We start from the raw sequence: 18,553 nt of genomic DNA, 5'->3' as shown, positions 1-18,553 counted from the left end.
TGCCCACAGACTGGCTGACCAGCTCCAGGGCTCTCTCCAGGGCCGAGTCCTGGCCAGAGTGGGCACCATGGGCAGCCTCCCCTAACCTGAGTCTCCGAGACACCCACCACTGAATGGGTATCACGTATCAACGGGGGCTGTGCCCTTCCTCCCCAGGGGGGGCTCTAAACTCTATGCAGAGATCTGTCACTTATGAGCTTCATGCCTTCTCGGGGAAGGTAGTGACGGACAATCCTGAGTCTATTGTGTGATGAGATCATGGTGAATTACACACACACACACACACACACACACACACACACACACACATTTCTAACTAACAGGGAAATGAGGACAATAATCAAGGACAAGGTTTCCAACTGGTGCCCAGTGAGGAGTGGGGTCCCACAAGGTTCAGTGCTGGCGCCAATAATGTTTGCTGTTTATATAAATGATATGGTGGAGGGAGTGACCAGCTATGTGAGTTTGTTTGCAGATGATGCAAAGCTGTTGAGACGAGTCAATGATGTGAAGGACTGTGAGGCATTGCAGAGGGACCTGGACAAAATATGGGAGTGGAGTGGTACATGGCAGATAGAACAACCTTGGGATATGTAAAAAAAAAAGAGTTTGGTAGGAGTGGTAGAAGATGTGAATACAATTATAAGATGGGAAGTGAGATAATATGCAGAGGAATGGAAGAAAAAGATTTGGGAGTGACTGTCTCAGAGAACATGTCACCGGACAAACACATCAACAGGATAACATAAGGACAGCATTTGTGTATTTTGGACGAGGAGATGATGAAGAAAATAATAGTTACAATGATAAGGCCAAGGTTGGAGTATGCAGCAGTGGTCTGGTCTCCTCATGAAAAGAAGAACATAAGAAAGCTGGAAAGAGTGCAGAGAGTGGCAACTAAGGTAGTACTGGAACTTAGTGATCGGACTTACGAGGAGAGACTCAATAGCATGGGGCTCACAACCCTGGAGAGAAGAAGAGAGAGAGAGAGGAGACCTGATAGCGGTGTACAGGGTGGCGAGTGGGGTGGAGAATCTGGACAGAGAGGACCTGTGTGTGTGGAGCGAGAGAGAAACGAGAGAACATGGAGAGTTGAGGGCGACCACGTGTAGGCGAGATGTGAAAAAGTTTAGCTTCCCAAACAGAAGCATTGAGCTGTGGAATGGACTGGAGGAGGAGGTGGTTTGTGCAAGAAGCATTCATGATTTTAAGAAAAAGTTGGATAAGAGGATATGGAGACGGGACAGCGCGAGGGTAGCTCTTTTCCTGTGTCACAACTAGGTAAATACACACACACACACACACACACACACACACACACACACACACACACACACACACATAAACACACACACCCACACGGCCCGGTAGCTCAGAGGTAGAGCGTCTGGCTCACAACCAGAAGGACCGGGGTTCAATTCCCCAGCCGGGTGAAGATAAGTTGGGCTTATCTTCTTTCACGTGTAGCCCCTGTTCACCTAGCTGTGAGTAGGTACGCAACGTCAGGCAAGGAGTTGTGGCCTCGTTGTCGCGGTGTGTTGTGTGTGAGTGGTCTCAGTCCTACCCAAAGGTTGGTACAACGAGCTCTGTGCTCTTCTGTAGGGGAATGGCTGGCTGTCTCGCGAGAGACCCGCAGCAGACCAAGAAGTGAATAACACACACACACACACACACACACACAAACACAGACACACAGACACACCCACATCCACACACACACCCACACACACACACATGTAAGAAACAATAAAGACTGTAATTCTGCAAGAAGACCTAAACAAGATTTGGAAGTGGACTATGAAATGGGAGATGAAATTCAATGTGAAAAAATGTCATGTTATGGAAATGGGAAAAGAAGGAAGACCAAATGGACATATAAATGGAAGATGGTGAAACATTAAAGAAAGTACACGAAGAGAGAGATCTGGGAGTAATAATGCAAGATAACAAACAGCCAGAGAGTCATGTTAATCGGATATTCGGTGATACGTATAACATGGTGAGAAATATAGGAATAGCATTCCACTACATGGATAGGATGAGAAGGTTAATTACCACCATGACCAGACCAAAGTTGGAATTGCAGAGGCAGTGTGGTCTCCCCATAAGAAGAAACACATAAAGAAACTAGAAAGATACAAAATGGTTACAGAGCTGGAGGGATTGACACATGAGGAAAGACTAAAGGAAATGGACCTACCAACACTAGAACAAAGAAGAGAAAGGGGAGACCTAATACAAACCTACAAATTATTGAACAAAATGTAAGAAGTAGACAACGAGGAGTTACTACTAAAAGAGGAAATTACCGCCAGGAACACAAGAGGACAGTAAAAAATTGAGGAAAGGAAGATGCTTGAGAGACACAAAGAAATATAGCTTCCTGCAAAGAAATATAGAGCTTTGGAACAGACTAAGTGAGGATGTAGTATTGGCGAGGAGTGTGCTAAGGAAAAGTTGGATAAATGTAGATACGGAGACGGGACCACACCAGCGTAAAGCCCAGGCCTGTAAAACTACAACTAGGTAAATACACACACACACACACACACACACACACACACACACACACACACACACACATGATATCCTTCTCTTTGATCTTCCTGTGTTAGTCTTCCCTAAGCTGTCCTTCCCTTCCCTTCACTCTCTCTCTCTCCCTCGCCTTCCATCCTGAACAAACCCTTGCAGCCCTTCATGCTCCCTCTTACACTTTGTCTAGGAGTGGCCCATCATCTGTAGTCCTGGCCACCCTGCCCTTGGCCATGGCTGGCACCGTGGGCAGCAGCATCTTGGTGGTCAGCTCACGGCCACAGACCTTGCCCACGACCTGACCTTTGGAAAAAGAATGGAGGTGATTTCAGCAAATACCACTGATAAATAAATGGCCAGGAAGGGCCAAGTTTAATACCTGTGGACACTACGCTGCTTTAATAGCAAGATCTCACAAAAAATCTCTCTCTCTCTATATATATATATATATATATATATATATATATATATATATATATATATAAGATTAATCTGAAAAAAATTTAACTAAAAAGTATAAACTATGATATGGAATATTCTCTCTCTCTCTCACACACACAAAACTAGGTAAATACACACACACACACACACACACACACATCCTGCCTCGCCGCCCCAAGAAACATCAGATTACCTCAGGCAGTTGTGTCAAGAACAGGAGTGAGTCCTTTGCTCTCCAGTACTGAACAAACATCACGTCATGAAGCCAAACACCAGATTCTCATCAAGTGTGCGTCTAGTGGTGGGTGGCAAGTGACCACGACCCACCTCAGGTGAGGCTGCCCATCATGAGTGAGGCCCCGGCCAATGCTCTCCTCAACAATGAGCAAAGCTGAAATGTCAGGGGAAATTCTCAACAATACTGGCAGCATGGAGCATCACCAGGGCTCAAGGCAGCTCTCCCTTAGTTTCCGAGACATGAAAATAAAGAGAGCTGAGAAGAAGGACTCAGTTCTGGATGACAAGTTTTCCCTACTCTTCCAGGCACAGTTCAGTGTTGGTGAGGTGGTGTTCCAAGTGTGTCACTGCCTGCAGTGTTCATGGCAGCCAGGAGCCTCATGCTTGGCCCACAGTCTGCTGGGATGATGCATTTGCCAAGCAAGGGCGCACACACTGCCTCAGAAGGTTCCATGGCCACAGGTTTTGGACGTGTTTGATGCCAAATTCCAATCTGCCACAGGAAGAGGCTTGACAGAAGACAACCTAAAGTTCTTAGCTGGAAAGGCATTCAGGAGTTCTCAAGTACAAGATTTCACTAACATGTCATGGTCATGGTTCTGCAAGGAGCCTCTGTCAGGACGGAACTTAACTTTTTGGGAGTGGTTCTTTGAAGGTCACCAAGGAGCACAGCCTTAGAGCTTTGGGCTTTGTGGGACACCCGCAGGCTGAGGAAATGATAAAAAACTCCAAACCTAGGGCTCCTGCGCTTCTCTGACCCAGAAGTTGGGGGAGGCAATATGGCATGGAAGACACCACTAAAGACTGTGTTCAGAGGCAGGTATTCCTGCTCCAGCCTTGTACCAGTAACTCCTTTGTCCGCTGGGTGAGGTGGTAAGGTACAGTCTGGGGCATGTGCTATAGCAGACCTTCAATTCGTCCTGTACCTGAACCTAAAGAGCAGCAAGTACTACACCACAGCCAACAATGGGTGTGTCAAGCCTCGTCTAATTCTTAACATCCCAGCAGCAGGGCACGTCAGGGGAATCCTAGCCCAGTGCTCCACAAGCAATGTATCCAAGGCATGATGCCGTAGATCCACCTCCTGTGAGCACCAAGCCATCTCATTGTGCTCGGTATTATAAGACACTTTGGCTTCTCACATCGGCTATTTCTGAAGGTCAAAGAGGGGGTCAATCAGGTTCTAATGAGTGTTTTTTAAGGTTCATGCTACAGAAGAAGGATCAAACTACCACCGGGCTCATAAAACCACCCCTGGAAATGCTCACAACTCCTAGGAAAGCCTTGCCAAATATGTGAACTTGGTTAACAAAATGTTTTAATATAGGAGTGACAATGTGTCTCCACAACACCCCCACAACAACCCTGCTGATTATCCTGACACCCTGGAAAGCCTGCCAGACACAGACTTCTCAGCCTCCATGTGGTCCTCAGTGTTTGGCAGCGTGACAGACAGGGACTGACTGGAAAAGTGGACACTTGTCCGTGGTGGAAAATATTATTTGCATGCTGTTCACAACTAATGGATGTTAAGAAACAGTACAGAAATCTTCTCATATTTGTCTGTCATAAACCTAGTAAATGTTTATCAGTGTTTGTAGGAGTTCCTTTTGGGTGTTGTATTAGCTAATATGAATACAAGTGTGCCGATGGAGGCTCATAAGTGCTGCAATCCCATTTTTTAATAATAATAATAATAATAATAATAATAATAATAATAATAATAATAATAATAATAATAATAATAATAATTAACAAAATTCTGTGGGCCAGGTTTAACACTTTGCTCTTGTTTAGGAAGAAATTAAGTATGATTTGCAGGTACCTGAAAGGATCACTTGACCTTTGGCCTCAACCCATGGAGCTAGTCTGCTATCAGGAACACTCAACTGAGACTTTCCATTCATCCACTTACACACACACACACACACACACACACACACACACACACACACACACACACACTCTCTCTCTCTCTCTCTCTGCGGCTCAGTCACCCACCTTTCCCACGACCCGGCCTCCCAGCACAGAGAAGGTCACCCCCACGGCCTTGCTCATCAGGGTCTTGATCCTCACCACACGGGACACCTTGGCGCCATTCAGGTAACACTTGACCTGCGGGATGCCACTGCCGGCAGCCACGGGCTGTGAGGCGGAGGGGAGGAGGGAAGGAGTGTCAGTGAGGGCCGCAGAATGGTCCCCAAAATAGTGGCTTCAGAGCTAGTGACGTTTTCTTACTTTTTGATATCGCTGGGCACATGAGAGCAACAGCATCACACAGCATTGACTCAAAGCCTGTGTACTGCTGCAAGGGGATGAAGGAATGAAGAAGCTGCTTACTCTTGCATAAGGGACTTGGACAGCATAGGGAAGAGCTAAAGTAGAAAGAGTTTGTAGGATGGGTCAGGCCAGGCTGGGTTAGGTTAGAAAGGGGGTGAAAGAATGAAGAAGCCAGTTAACTCTTGCATAAGGGATTTGGACAGCATTGAGATGAGCTAGAGAGAAAAGTTTGTAGGATGGGTCAGGCCAGGCTAGCTTAGGTGTGGGGGCTGGGTTAGGTTAGAAGGGGTGAGAGTGAGGTAGCTGGTCAACTCTTTCATAAGGGATTTGGACAGCATAGTGATGAGGGAGAGCCGAAAAAAAGTTTGCAGGATGGGTCAGGCCAGGCTGGGTTAGGTGGGGGCTGAGTTAGGTTAGAAGAGGAGGGACAGTGGGATTGGTTGGTTTAGTAAGGGCAGGAAAGAATGAAGAAGCTGGTTAACTCTTGCATACGGGATTTGGCAGCACAGGGATGAGTTAGTGTAAAACAGAGAAATACAGACACACAAACCCTCACATAAAACTCAAAAGATCAACACAAGACTTAACTCAACTTGTGTCTACTCCAACAAGGCATATCCGGACACACTCACCTCCACATAAGAGCCGAGGAAGGCAGCCACAAGCGCCGGGCCAATGTTCAGCGCGACAAACAGCGGGTAGGGGAGAGTTAGCGCCTCCTGCTGCACCCGGCACTCACTGTCTGAGGCCCGGCTAAGGAAAGTTGGTAGGAAACTTAAGACAGTATTCATTTGTTAATCATTTACTAGCATCATAATTCTTTTCATCACTCTCCACTCCCCGTCCTAACCTATCCAAAGATGCCACACCTGACCCAGCCTGGCTTGACCCAGCCTTCAAACTTCCGTTCTACTCAAGCTCATCCCGATGCTGTCCAAATCCCTTATTTTTTTTTTTTTTTTTTTTACAGCTAAGGAGACAGTTCAAGGGCGTAAAGAAAAATATAAAAAAAAGCCCGCTACTCACTGCTCCTGAACAGAGGTCAAAGGAGTGTCCAAAACGAGAGGTCAATTTCGGGAGGAGAGGTGTCCTGATACCCTCCTCTTGAAAGAGTTCAAGTCGTAGGCAGGAGGAAATACAGATGAAGGAAGATTGTTCCAGAGTTTACCAGCGTGAGGGATGAAGGAGTGAAGATGCTGGTTGACTCTTGCATAAGGGGTTCGGACAGTATAGGGATGAGTATGAGTAGAAAGTCGTGTGCAGCGGGGCCGCGGAAGGGGGGGAGGCATGCAGTTAGCAAGTTCAGAAGAGCAGTCAGCATGAAAATATCGATAGAAGATAGAAAGAGAGGCAACATGGCGGAGGAATTTGAGAGGTAAAAGACTATCAGTATGAGGAGGAGAGCTGATGAGACGAAGAGCCTTTGACTCCACTCTGTCAAGGAGAGCTGTGTGAGTGGACCCCCCCACACATGAGATGCGTACTCCATACAGAGTGAACCAGCATCTTCATTCTAACATCCCATTCCTAACCTAACCCAGCCTGGCCTGACCCATCCTGCAAACTTTCTTTCTACTCTAGCTCATCCCTATGCTGTCCAAATCCCTAATGCAAGAGTAACCAGCATCTTTAATCTTTCCCATCCCCTCACTCCCCTTACCTAACCTAACATACTTGCCACAGCTAACCTAGCCAAGTGTATCCCATCCTCCCCTTTCCTTCCCAACCTAGCCTAGCCAAGCTCCCACACCTTACCCATCCCCCTTCTGTCCCCCTTCCCAACCTTGCCTAGCCAAGCTCCCACACCTAACCCAGCCTAACCCATCCCCCTTCTGTCCCCCTTCCCAACCTAGCCTAGCCAAGCTCCCACACCTAAACCAATTGCCTTACAAATTCAAGAAGTAAAAACTGCCTTACAAATTCAAGAAGTAAAAACTGCCTTACAAATTCAAGAAGTAAAAATTGCCTTACAAATTCAAGAAGTAAAAATTGCCTTACAAATTCAAGAAGTGAAAATTGACTTACAAATTCAAGAAGTGAAAATTGCCTTACAAATTCAAGAAGTAAAAATTGCCTTACAAATTCAAGAAGTAAAAATTGCCTTACAAATTCAAGAAGTGAAAATTGCCTTACAAATTCAAGAAGTGAAAATTGACTTACAAATTCAAGAAGGAAAAATTGGCGTAGAAATTAACCAAGATGAGTGAAAATTGTCTAAGAAGTTCGCGGGTAGATAAACGCTGCCTTAGAAAATAGAAACAGATATAGAAATAGCAAGTTTAGGAGAGGTAGGCAGGCCTGCGTTAGGTGGAAGGAAGCTACTCAGGAAGAGGGAAGGGAAAAATTGTATTAGAAATTCACAGAGATAAGTAAAAATTGCCTAAGAAATTCAAGGAAAGGTCAATGCTGCCTTAGAAAACAGGAATAGAAGTAGAAAGTTTAGGAAAGGGAGGCAGGGCTGTGTTAGGGTGGAGGAAAGCTTTTCAGGAGGAGGGAAGGGAAAAATTGTATTAGAAATTCACAGAGATAAGTAAAAATTGCCTGAGAATATGAAGGATAGGTAAACGCTGCCTTAGAAAACAGAAACAGAAATAGCACATTTAGGAAAGGGAGGCAGGGCTGTGTTAGGGTGGAGGGAGGCTGTTCAGGAGGAGGGAAGGGAAAAAAGTGCCATAGAAACCATTATTTGTTTTATATTTCACAGCACAAGAAGGAAGAGAAGGGGAAACAAAACCATTGATGAAGAGGAGGAAGAAGATGAAGAAAAAAAGTAGAAGCAGAAAAGATGAAGGGACAGGAGAGGAGAGGTAAAAACTGCCTTAGAAATTCAAGGCTAATATAATAATAATAATAATAATAATAATAACAAAAAAGAAGAATATAAGGAGTGAAAAATGTCTCTTTTTTTTTTATGTACTATAGAGTAGTTATTTTGAGAGAGAGAGAGAGAGAGAGAGAGAGAGAGAGAGAGAGAGAGAGAGAGAGAGAGAGAGAGAGAGAGAGAGAGAGAGAGAGAGAGAGAGAGAGAGAGAGAGAGAGAGAGAGAGAGAGAGAGAGAGAGAGAGAGAGAGAGAGAGAGAGAGAGAGAGGATACACACACACACACACACACACACACACACACACACACACACACACACTATAAGAGGAAGTGCTGGGTGAAATAAGGACTTGGAAGGTGGAAAATGAAAAAGCAAATGTAGTCCTTTTAAAGAAGTGATTGAACAACAATTGTAAGAAGACAAGGAAGGGAAGAGAAGGAGGTGGTTAAGGCCTTGAAGAAACATGAGGAGCTGGTGTGAGAGGCGGCAGACAAGACCAAGAGTGTGCTGATGTTTGGCATGAAGGAAAGGAACATAACATACACACCAAGAAGGGAAAAGGAGGAACAGAAATCTGAAAAAGACTTACTTAACCCTTTGGCTGCGGTAGGGCATTTTTGGGTTTTTTCAAGGTTGCGTCATATACCCTCAAAAAAAGAAAATGAACCAATTGGCTTTATATGATTTGTACATCGAGAAAAGACCTTACCTTTTTCATAAATGACATTTATTTTTCTTAGAAAATGTGTAAGGTTTTAAAAAAAGTCCAAAATTGTTACAAAACTGCCAAAAAAAAAATGATAAAATATATCATGCTAAAATGTAAAATACTTCATTCACTTCATTTTTTGGGGACTTAGACTAAAGAAAAGGCTTGTAAATTGGTGTTGCTGCCATATTGACACTTTACTCAGTGCAAAACCTTTTTTATTGATATAAAGTTGGCACCATTTATGTAAAATTTCCTTGGAGGAAAGACAGAAAATCAAAGAAATTTCTTACCACATTGCATTTATTATATGAAAAAAATATTCTGAAATTATATCCTATAAAATTCAATTCATCAGACATATAAATTGCAACAATGTACCAAATATAGAAAAATATAGCTCAAAAATTTCTTCAGGAAACAGTTTTATACTAAACATTGATAGGGTGAGAGATTTTCAATACCTTCCCTTCCATGATTATCTGAGAAATATATCATGTTCTGTAATTCAGCGGGGCTCTCTGAAGTAACACTTTATGCCAAATCATGTTTACATGCTCCTTACTTGAAGGAATCTTGGTGGAGGGAGCAACAGTATCCTCCTCTTCTAACTCCACACTATTATCATTGAAGTCATCCTCAGCCTCATGCAGCCAGTCATTAGTTTTTTCCTCAGAACACTGAGGAGGAGGTGGAGGAAATCTATAGGATGGGCCCCTGCATGGAAGGGAAGACCAGGCCAGTTAAAGTGAGATTAAGATCACAGAAGGCAACAGAGGAATTACTGTACAGGACAACTAAGTCAAGGGAAACAGAGGGATGCAAAGAAATATATATAAAGAAAAATAGAAAGGAAGAAGAAAGGAAGGAATGAAACAAACTTCTAGCAGGGGCAAAAGAAAGGAATACTGTAAAATCTGAAGAGGAAAAAAGAGGTATTTTTTTGGAGAGTTCTGGGAGATCGGGCGAGGAAATGGTACATAAGGGAAAAGCCGAAAGAGAACAGAAGCTAGACGAGATTGCAACTAATAATGGATGTATACGAATGTAGACGGGACACTGTCTAGTAAACTGGAATTACAAGACTACCCACAGGAAAAGGAGCCCAAGATAGTATGCTTAACAGAAACTAAACTAAGTGAAGACATCCAAATAGTGTTTGATAATAACTACAATGTATGGAGGAGAGACAGAAAGGGCAAAGGTGGTGGACGAGTGATGGTAATGACGAGGAAGGAGGTATTAGTAAAATCAGTCGTATATGGAGAAGGAGAGGCAGAAATAGTGAGTGTTAATCTGGAGAACAAAAACAGAGAAAGGATGACGATTATAGCAACGAATGTACCACCAAGAACTAGCTCATGGAGTAGAGATGAATATGAGGCCATGATTGAGGATACCATTCAGAGTTTAAGTAGACTACTCAAGACAAACAAAAGACTTCTGCTAGGAGGTGATTTTAAGTATAAGGAGGTAAATTGGGAGATTTCTGAAAGTGGAGGTAGTAATACAGCATGGGGGGAAAGGTTTTTAAGATTGACGATGGCAGACTTGATGACGCAATGGGTGAAGGAAAACACATGATACAGAAGTGACGACGAACCAGCGAGACTGGACCTGGTGTTAACAAAGGGAATGCACTTGATGAGTGAATTAAGGTATGGATGCCCTCTGGGTAAGAGTGACCACATGATCCTAGAGATGGTAACAGAGGAGGAAGGAGGTGAAGGGGATGAATCCTATAAAAAAAACAGGTTAAACTAAGGATGGCAGATGCGGAAAACCTCAGGAAGTACTATGGAGAGCTGGACTGGGATGAGTTAAAGAGAACAAGTGAAGTGCAAGAAAAGTATGATATTTTCATGGAGGCGTATAAACCAGGGGTTATGAAATTTGTACCAGAATACAAACCTGAAGAAAAAGGAAAAAAGGACTGGTTTAATGCAAGGTGTGCTGAGGCAAGAGAAAAGAGACAAAGCTTGGAAAAGATTGAAAAGAAATAAAAACCAAAGGAATAAAGAAGATTTTAAGGTAGCGAGAAATGAATACGTGAAAATAAGGAAGGAAGAAGAGAAGGGACATGAAAAGGATATTGTGGAAGGTGCAAGGAACAACCCAAACTGTTTTACAGATTCATAAATGGAAAGATCAAACCAAGGGAAACAATGGAAAGACTGAGCGATGGGAATGTGATAATTGAAGATCCTTAAGACATGACTGAGCAAAACAAAAAGTTCCAGCAAGTCTTTACAATAGAATCAAATTTCAAGTTACCGCACCACCACAACCACACTGATGATTTTTCAGTACCGCGCCACCTCTGGCAGACAGTTATACGAGCCTGTTTCCAAATGATGCAACATTGCTAAGACATATTAGAAACAGTAAAGACTGTGAAATTCTCTAAGATGACCTGAACAAGATTTGGAAACGGAGTATTTAATGGGAGATAAAATTCAATGTGAAGAAATGTCATGTAATGGAAATGGGAAAGAGTGAAGGGAGACCAAAATGGACATATAAAATGGGAAATGGAGAAATATTAACCCGGCAGCTTCGGCGGACCCCGTTTGGGGCTCGACTCAAAACCCCTAATTCCAGCTAATTGTGGGTGGTGGCGGCATAGCACAACCCACCATGCATGGTCATTGTGGTGGGTGAGTGACCTTGAGTTGGGCTTATTTGTCACAGGTTGTGTTGTAAGGTCATGGCAGACTGAATTAGCTACCCATACAGTAATCACTTGTTAAATTCTCTAAAGTAGACAACAAGAGACTCTCGGCTAGATGCCGCGCGTCACGACTGCTTGTTTTGTAACAAACACTGCCCATAACAATGGAGTATAAGTAAATATTTTAACGGCTTTATGGTCATGAGAGGAGTACTCTGATGTACGTTCCATGCTCTTTTCTTAGTCTCAAAATGCAGTGTAACGTTGCCGTTTCTCGGCCACCTCTCGGCTTTCCCATAGCCGAAGCCCACGGGCTAAAGAGAGTTCAAGAAGAGAGAGATCTGGGAGTGACAATACAAGATAATCAACAGCCTGAAAGTCATGTAAATCGGATATTCAGTGATACGTATAATATGGTGAGAAATATAGGATTAGCATTCCACTACATGGATAAGGATATGAAGAAAAAGTTAGTAACCACTATGATTAGGCCAAAATTGGAATATGCGGAGGCAGTGTGGTCTCCCCATAAGAAACACAAAAAAACTAGAAAGAATACAAAGAATGGCAACAAATATGGTTCCAGGGCTGGAGAGATTGACATACAAGGAAAGACTAAAGGATATGGACCTACCAACACTAGACCAAAGAGGAAAGGGGAGACCTAACACTAATTTATAAATTATTGAGCAAAATGGAAGAAGTAGATAATGAGGAGTTACTACTAAAAGAAGGAATAAACAGCAGGAACACAAGAGGACACAGTAAAAAATTTAGGAGGAAGATGTTTGGGAGACAAAGAAAAATAGCTTACCGCAAAGAAATATAGAGGTTTGGAAAAGACTAAGTGAGGATGTAGTATCGGCAAAGAGTGTGCAGAGCTTTAAGGACAAGTTAGACAAATGCAGATACGGAGACGGGACCACACGAGCGTAAGCCCAGGCCCTGTAAAGCCACAACTAGGTAAATACACATAATAACAGCCAATGTCTCCCCTAAAACCAAAGGTTGGAATGAGGCAAGATATAACGCTATGCTGGAAGATACAATACGGGCACTGACAGATGAAATAAAAAATAATAAAAAGGTATTATTAACAGGAGACTTAAATTGCAGAGAAATGAAATGGGAAAATTAGACAAGAGGGGGTTGTGAAAATACCTGGGGAAGTAAACTATTGAGGCTGGCAACAGATAACCTGGTGACGCAGTGGGTGCAAGGAGAAACAAGGCTGAGAGGGGATCACCAACCATCAAGACTTGACCTAATTTTCACAAAAAACGTGGAGTTGGATGAAGGAGTCAGTCACGAGTGCCCCTTAGGAAAGAGTGACCATGAACTATTGGAGATGAAAACTTTGGAAGGATGTGAATATTGAGATGAGGCTTATAAGGAAAAAAGGAAAAACTACGTTAAGGCAGATTACGTTGGACTCAAGACTTTCTTCACTGGGGTAGACTGGAGTGATATGAAGAGGAGTACTGATATTCAAGAGAAATATGACTTTTATGAATATTTACAACAGAGGAACAGAGATATATGTTCCATACTACACAGTAAAAACTAAAAGAGAGAAAACATGGTTTGGATGGAGGTGTGGAGCAGCAAGAAGAAATATCAATAAGGCAAGGAGGAATTAAAGAAAAGACCAAATAAGAACAATAGGGACAAACATAAAAAGCAAGAAATGATTACGTGAAAATAAGGAGAGAGGAGGAAGCTAAATTTGAAAGAAGAATAGTTTCATATGTAAAGAAGAACCAAAAATGTTTTATAAATTAGTAAACGGGAAGTTATAAAGAAATGAAGGAGTGGAAAGGCTAAAAGAAAAAAATGTATTCTACGAAACAGACAAAGAAATTGCAGAAATATTAAATAAAAAAATTCATAAAGTGTTTACGAAAGAAACCGACTTTGACTGGGGCTCGGAAATTGCAATGAAGGGAAATTAAATCTTGTAAAGGTTGAGAAAGGGGAACTGTTGCAGCTGATGAAAACCTTAGAGGGAAGGAAAGCTACGGGACTGGATGACATCTCCGGTCAAGTGCTAAAAGAGTGTAGAAATGAATTACTGGAGCCACTTCATGACATAATAACATGCTCTATGAATACAGGAAAAGTGCCCTTAGAGTGGAAGAGAGCGAACATTGTACCAATTTATAAAAGTGGAGATAAAACTGAACCACTAAATTATAGGCCAGTCTCTTTGACAAGTGTAATGTGCAAGATTTGTGAAAGTATAATAAAAAAAACAATGGGTTGATCATTTAGAAAAGGAAAACATGATAAATGAAGGACAGTTTGGATTTAGAAAAGGGAAATCATGTGTCACCAACTTTCTGTGTTTCTACTCAAGAGCAACAGACAGGGTGCAAGAAAGAGAAGGGTGGGCTGATTGTGTGTATCTCAATTTGAAAAAAGCTTTTGACAAGGTTATGCACAAAAGGTTAACCTGGAAACTACAACTGTGGGGAGGAATGGGCGGAAAGGTTATAGAGTGGATGAAGGATTACTTAACAGGAAGAGAAATGAGGACGGTGATTAGAGAAGAGAAATCAAATTGGAGGAGAGTAGAGAGTGGAGTTCCTCAAGGCTCAGTTCTGGCACCAATAATGTTCATGATATATATAAATGATATGCCCATGGCTATAAAAAGTTGTATGAGCCTTTTTGCAGACGATGCAAAGTTAATGAGAAAAGTGAGGACGGAGGAAGACTGTGAGGAGCTGCAAAAAGACTTGGATAGGGTGTACAGATGGAGCCAGTTATGGGAGGTGGAATTTAATGCAAACAAATGCCATGTTATGGAAATGGGGAAAAGTAAAAAAAGACCGAGGAAAACATACAGGATGGGAGGAGACAACTTAAAGGTGGTACATGAAGAAAAGGATTTGGGAGTAACGATGCAAGACACACTATCCACAGAGAAGCATGTAAACAAGCTGTTTGGAGAAACCTACAAGATGCACAATATAACAGGAGCTGCCTTGTATAGGCCAACCGGCCTCTTGCAGACTCCTTACATTCTTATGTTCATTCCATTTTACAGACAAATAAATGATATAGAATTGCAACTAAAATGGTCCCAGAACTCTGGAATATGACACATGAAGACAGACTGAGGGAGATGGACTTGACGACACTGGAACAAAGAAGGGAGAGAGGAGATCTGATCACGCTGTATAAGTTGGTAAATAAGTTTGATGAGGTGGATAGAGATGATCTCTTCTCTACTGCAAGAACACAGGGGCTGAGAGGACATGGAAAGAAACTTCATAAAGGAACCTGTTTGAGTGACTTCAAAAAGTGGGTATAGTTTTCCACATAGAAGTGTTAACACACGGAACAGCTTGCGGGAAGAGGTGGTGGAGGCGAGCAGTGTCCACCAAATGAAGGAAAGGCTGGATGAATGTATTTATGGAGACAGGACTACTAGAGCTTAGCTCGGGCCACCTAGACTACAAATAGTTAAATCCACACACACACAAACACACACACACACACGCACATCTATCCTTCCCTCTCTCTTCCTTTTCCTTCCCTACCCTTTCGTCCTTTCCTTTCTCTTTCCCTTCCCTTGAGTCTAGTATGGATCAAACCGTGGGTGCATGAGTCTCCCCTTCCCCTACACACACACACACACACACACGTGGAACAGACTTGACGAGGAGACTGTGTGCAAAAACGATTCATGAATTCAAAGCCAAACTGGATAATAAGCGTTATGGAGACGGGACAGCACGAGCATAGTACAGCTCTTTTCCTGTATTTCACAACTAGGTAAATACACACACACACACACACACACACACACACACACACACACATGGCAGGCTATGGCAGACAGCACCTGTGTGAAGACTGCCGCTGCCCGTGCCTCCGTCATGCGTCCCTCCGTGGTGATGGTGTTGAACAGCTCGCCGCCGCCGCCAGGGAATTCCACCACCAGATGAACGTGCAACAGGGTCTCCACCACCTTGAAGAGCCTGCAGTGATGAAATGGTGGTGAGGATGGTGGTGGTGGTGGTGGTAGGGTGTGTTACTTAACCACTAGAGCGGAGGTTCTTAAATTTTTTGCTAGCTACTTTTCTTCCAGAGTTGACGCCCCTCTTGGAAATTATTAGCGGCAGCACACCCTCCAGTTCAAGAGCCAGTGCACTAGAGTACTGGTGTGTTGCAGGTACACTCTCTTCACTTATACATCAAGAATAAATACCTAAGTCGTCCCTCAATAACTGTTCTCTGTCAAGGTTGTGTGCCTGCCCAGACTGTGCAATTCCGTGTTCACCACTACAGACTGTCTCACACACACCCTGCTGCTAATGCTGACAATGATGATGATGCTAACCGCAGGACAGCATTTAAAAGTTACACCTCAGTTTCTGGCAATGTGAAAAGTTTGGAAAGTTTTGTTTAGTTGGCGCAACATATGTCGTATGCTGGAGAGACGGAAGGGGAAGGAATTATAGGATAAGGGAACAGATCACAGGAGACAGGACACAACCCCCGATTAATACCTGGAACCCATTCACTGCTGGGTGGACAGGGGCGTAGGGTATCGGAAAAGCCGCCCAAATTTTTCCACTCCGCCTAGGAATCGAACCCGGGCTCTCTCGGTTGTGAGCCGAGTGTGGCAATGTGAAGCAAACACAATATACGTGTAAATGAAATGCGCACTAATTTATGATCGCAGGAACCGAGGTGTTCTCCTACCGTGACACTACTGACTAGGTTATCTTGGGTCGTTATAACAAGGTCAAGTATATTATTTTGTCAAGTTGGTTCAGAAACCATTTGGCTTAGATAATTTTCTTCTAGAAATTCGATCATTCTATGTGACTCGCCTTCTGTACCTGACAGTGTCGCCCAGTCGATATGGGGGAGGTTAAAGTCTCCTAGTATCAGTGAGTCGTTGTTATTGACTGCCTTAAGACGCTGTACATTTCAAGGTCGTCATCGAGTGATTGCCCGGGAGGCCTGTAAGTGACAGATATATTTAAATTAACTTTTGCAATGTTTACTCGCACGCACAAATGTTCAACGTTACTGTCTCTTGGTGTTTTGTCAGTGGGTTGCAAATAGCTTTTGACAAAAAGGGCGACGCCGCCGCCTCTACGGTTTACACGATCTTTGTTGAAGAGTCTGTAGCCATCTATGTTGTATTCGGAACTTAAATCAATATTAGTGGTGTCGATAAATGTTTCGGTTATAGCAATTATGTCAAAATATTGTGTCAGAGCAAGACATCTTAGTTCATCAAATTTGTTTCTTAGGCTACGCGCATTGAAACTAACAATTTCTAAGTTATCTAGAGGCTTGGTAATAGAGGTGGAGGTACTTGCGGGATCACGGTTACGGGTTTGTTGAGATGAATGGCGTCTATTTACACGGGCGGGGTGGAGGGACGTGGCTGAGGGTCGTTTTTTGATCGGGTGTCACGTACTGCGTCGTTGAGGAGCCTTCCGAATCTGGCTGCCCCGATGGGAGACAGGTGCAATCCGTCCCTGTGGAAGAGCTCACTTTGTCCATAGAAATTGTCCCAGGCGTTGAAGAACTCCATGTCAAGCTCTCTGCAAAGAGTCTGTAAGCGGTTGTTTAGGCTGAAGGCCTTACTGAAGAAGTCGCTCTCCGCCCACGTCCGTGGTAGAACTCCCGAAATCAAAATGTTAGGGGATTTAGTCTTATACTGCTGGATGAGCCTACGGTACTTCTCCAGGAGTTCCTCAGACCGGGTCATGGTGACGTCGTTCGTACCTGTGTGAATAACAAACAGTGAATCATTAGTAGCCTGGGGGGAGATCTCCTCAAGAGCAGCAGTTATGTCGTCGATCCCAGCACCAGGATAGCAATAGTTCCGTCTTCGACGAGGAACTCTGCCACAGAACTCAACGACCTGCTGGCGAATCATGGAGTCACCCACCAGGAAGGTGCTCTCCTGCTCATCCTCCTCCTCCAGAATGGCAAACCTGTTGAGGCAATGAACAGGATAAATCGCCTGTCTGGCTGGTTTGGCTCCTCCATTCACGACGGTGAAGCCATCATGGTCGGTGCCACTAGCATCCTCCCGTTGCGTGGTGTTGTCCGCTGGTGTCGACGGTACCGCTGAGGGCAAGGGGGCGGTTGGAGAAGGGTTTGGCACCACAGCAACGTTAGCCTGGATGAATTCCTGCAAGGAGGGAACAGTGCGAGAAAGCTCTATTATTTTATTCTGACCTGCTTCCATCTTCTCTTCTTGCTCCTGCAGTCTTGTCTCGAGATGCTGCCTGGTGAGAGAAAGCTCTATTATTTTATTCTGGCCTGCTTCCATCTTCTCTTCCTGCTCCTGCAGTCTTGTCTCGAGATGCTGCCTGGTGAGAGAAAGCTCTATTATTTTATTCTGACCTGCTTCCATCTTCTCTTCCTGCTCCTGCAGTCTTGTCTCGAGATGCTGCCTGGAGAGAGAAAGCTCTATTATTTTATTCTGACCTGCTTCCATCTTCTCTTCCTGCTCCTGCAGTCTTGTCTCGAGATGCTGCCTGGTGAGAGAAAGCTCTATTATTTTATTCTGGCCTTCTTCCATCTTCTCTTCCTGCTCCTGCAGTCTTGTCTCAAGATGCTGCCTGGAGAGACACAGTCGACAGACAACAGAACGCCCTGTAAAAAAGTGAGCTGAGAAGCTACCGTTACAAGTACTGCACTTCTTAGGTGCCATCTCTCTCTCTCTCTCTCTCTCTCTCTCTCTCTCTCTCTCTCTCTCTCTCTCTCTCTCTCTCTCTCTCTCTCTCTCTCTCTCTCTCTCTCTCTCAGTGTGTGTGTGTGTGTGTGTGTGTGCTTGTCGATTTTGTGAAATAGGAATCTCTGGCATTATTATGTTTTTCTTGT

General features: G+C 43.7%; 1 long non-coding RNA gene and 1 pseudogene across 2 annotated transcripts in view; one reads left to right on the top strand and one right to left on the bottom strand.

Moving 5' to 3' along the window:
- LOC126992564 (uncharacterized) overlaps positions 1 to 18,553 on the bottom strand; it is a 30,928-nt gene that overhangs the window by 2,613 nt on the left and 9,762 nt on the right. For both annotated transcript variants that reach the window (XR_007746647.1, XR_007746646.1), the window contains 4 exons: positions 15,543 to 15,678; positions 6,123 to 6,243; positions 5,212 to 5,355; positions 2,712 to 2,835 (listed from right to left, as the gene is read on the bottom strand). This is a non-coding gene — a long non-coding RNA (uncharacterized LOC126992564). The remainder of the gene's footprint in view (positions 1 to 2,711; positions 2,836 to 5,211; positions 5,356 to 6,122; positions 6,244 to 15,542; positions 15,679 to 18,553) is intronic.
- Positions 3,085 to 4,885, top strand: LOC126992563 (signal transducer and activator of transcription 5A-like; annotated as a pseudogene).

This window comes from Eriocheir sinensis, unplaced genomic scaffold (genome assembly GCF_024679095.1).
Source record: "Eriocheir sinensis breed Jianghai 21 unplaced genomic scaffold, ASM2467909v1 Scaffold49, whole genome shotgun sequence".
Classification (NCBI taxonomy): Eukaryota; Metazoa; Arthropoda; class Malacostraca; order Decapoda; family Varunidae; genus Eriocheir; species Eriocheir sinensis.
The sequence above is the reverse complement of the archived record's forward strand: the minus strand, read 5'-3'. Positions and strand labels throughout refer to the sequence as shown.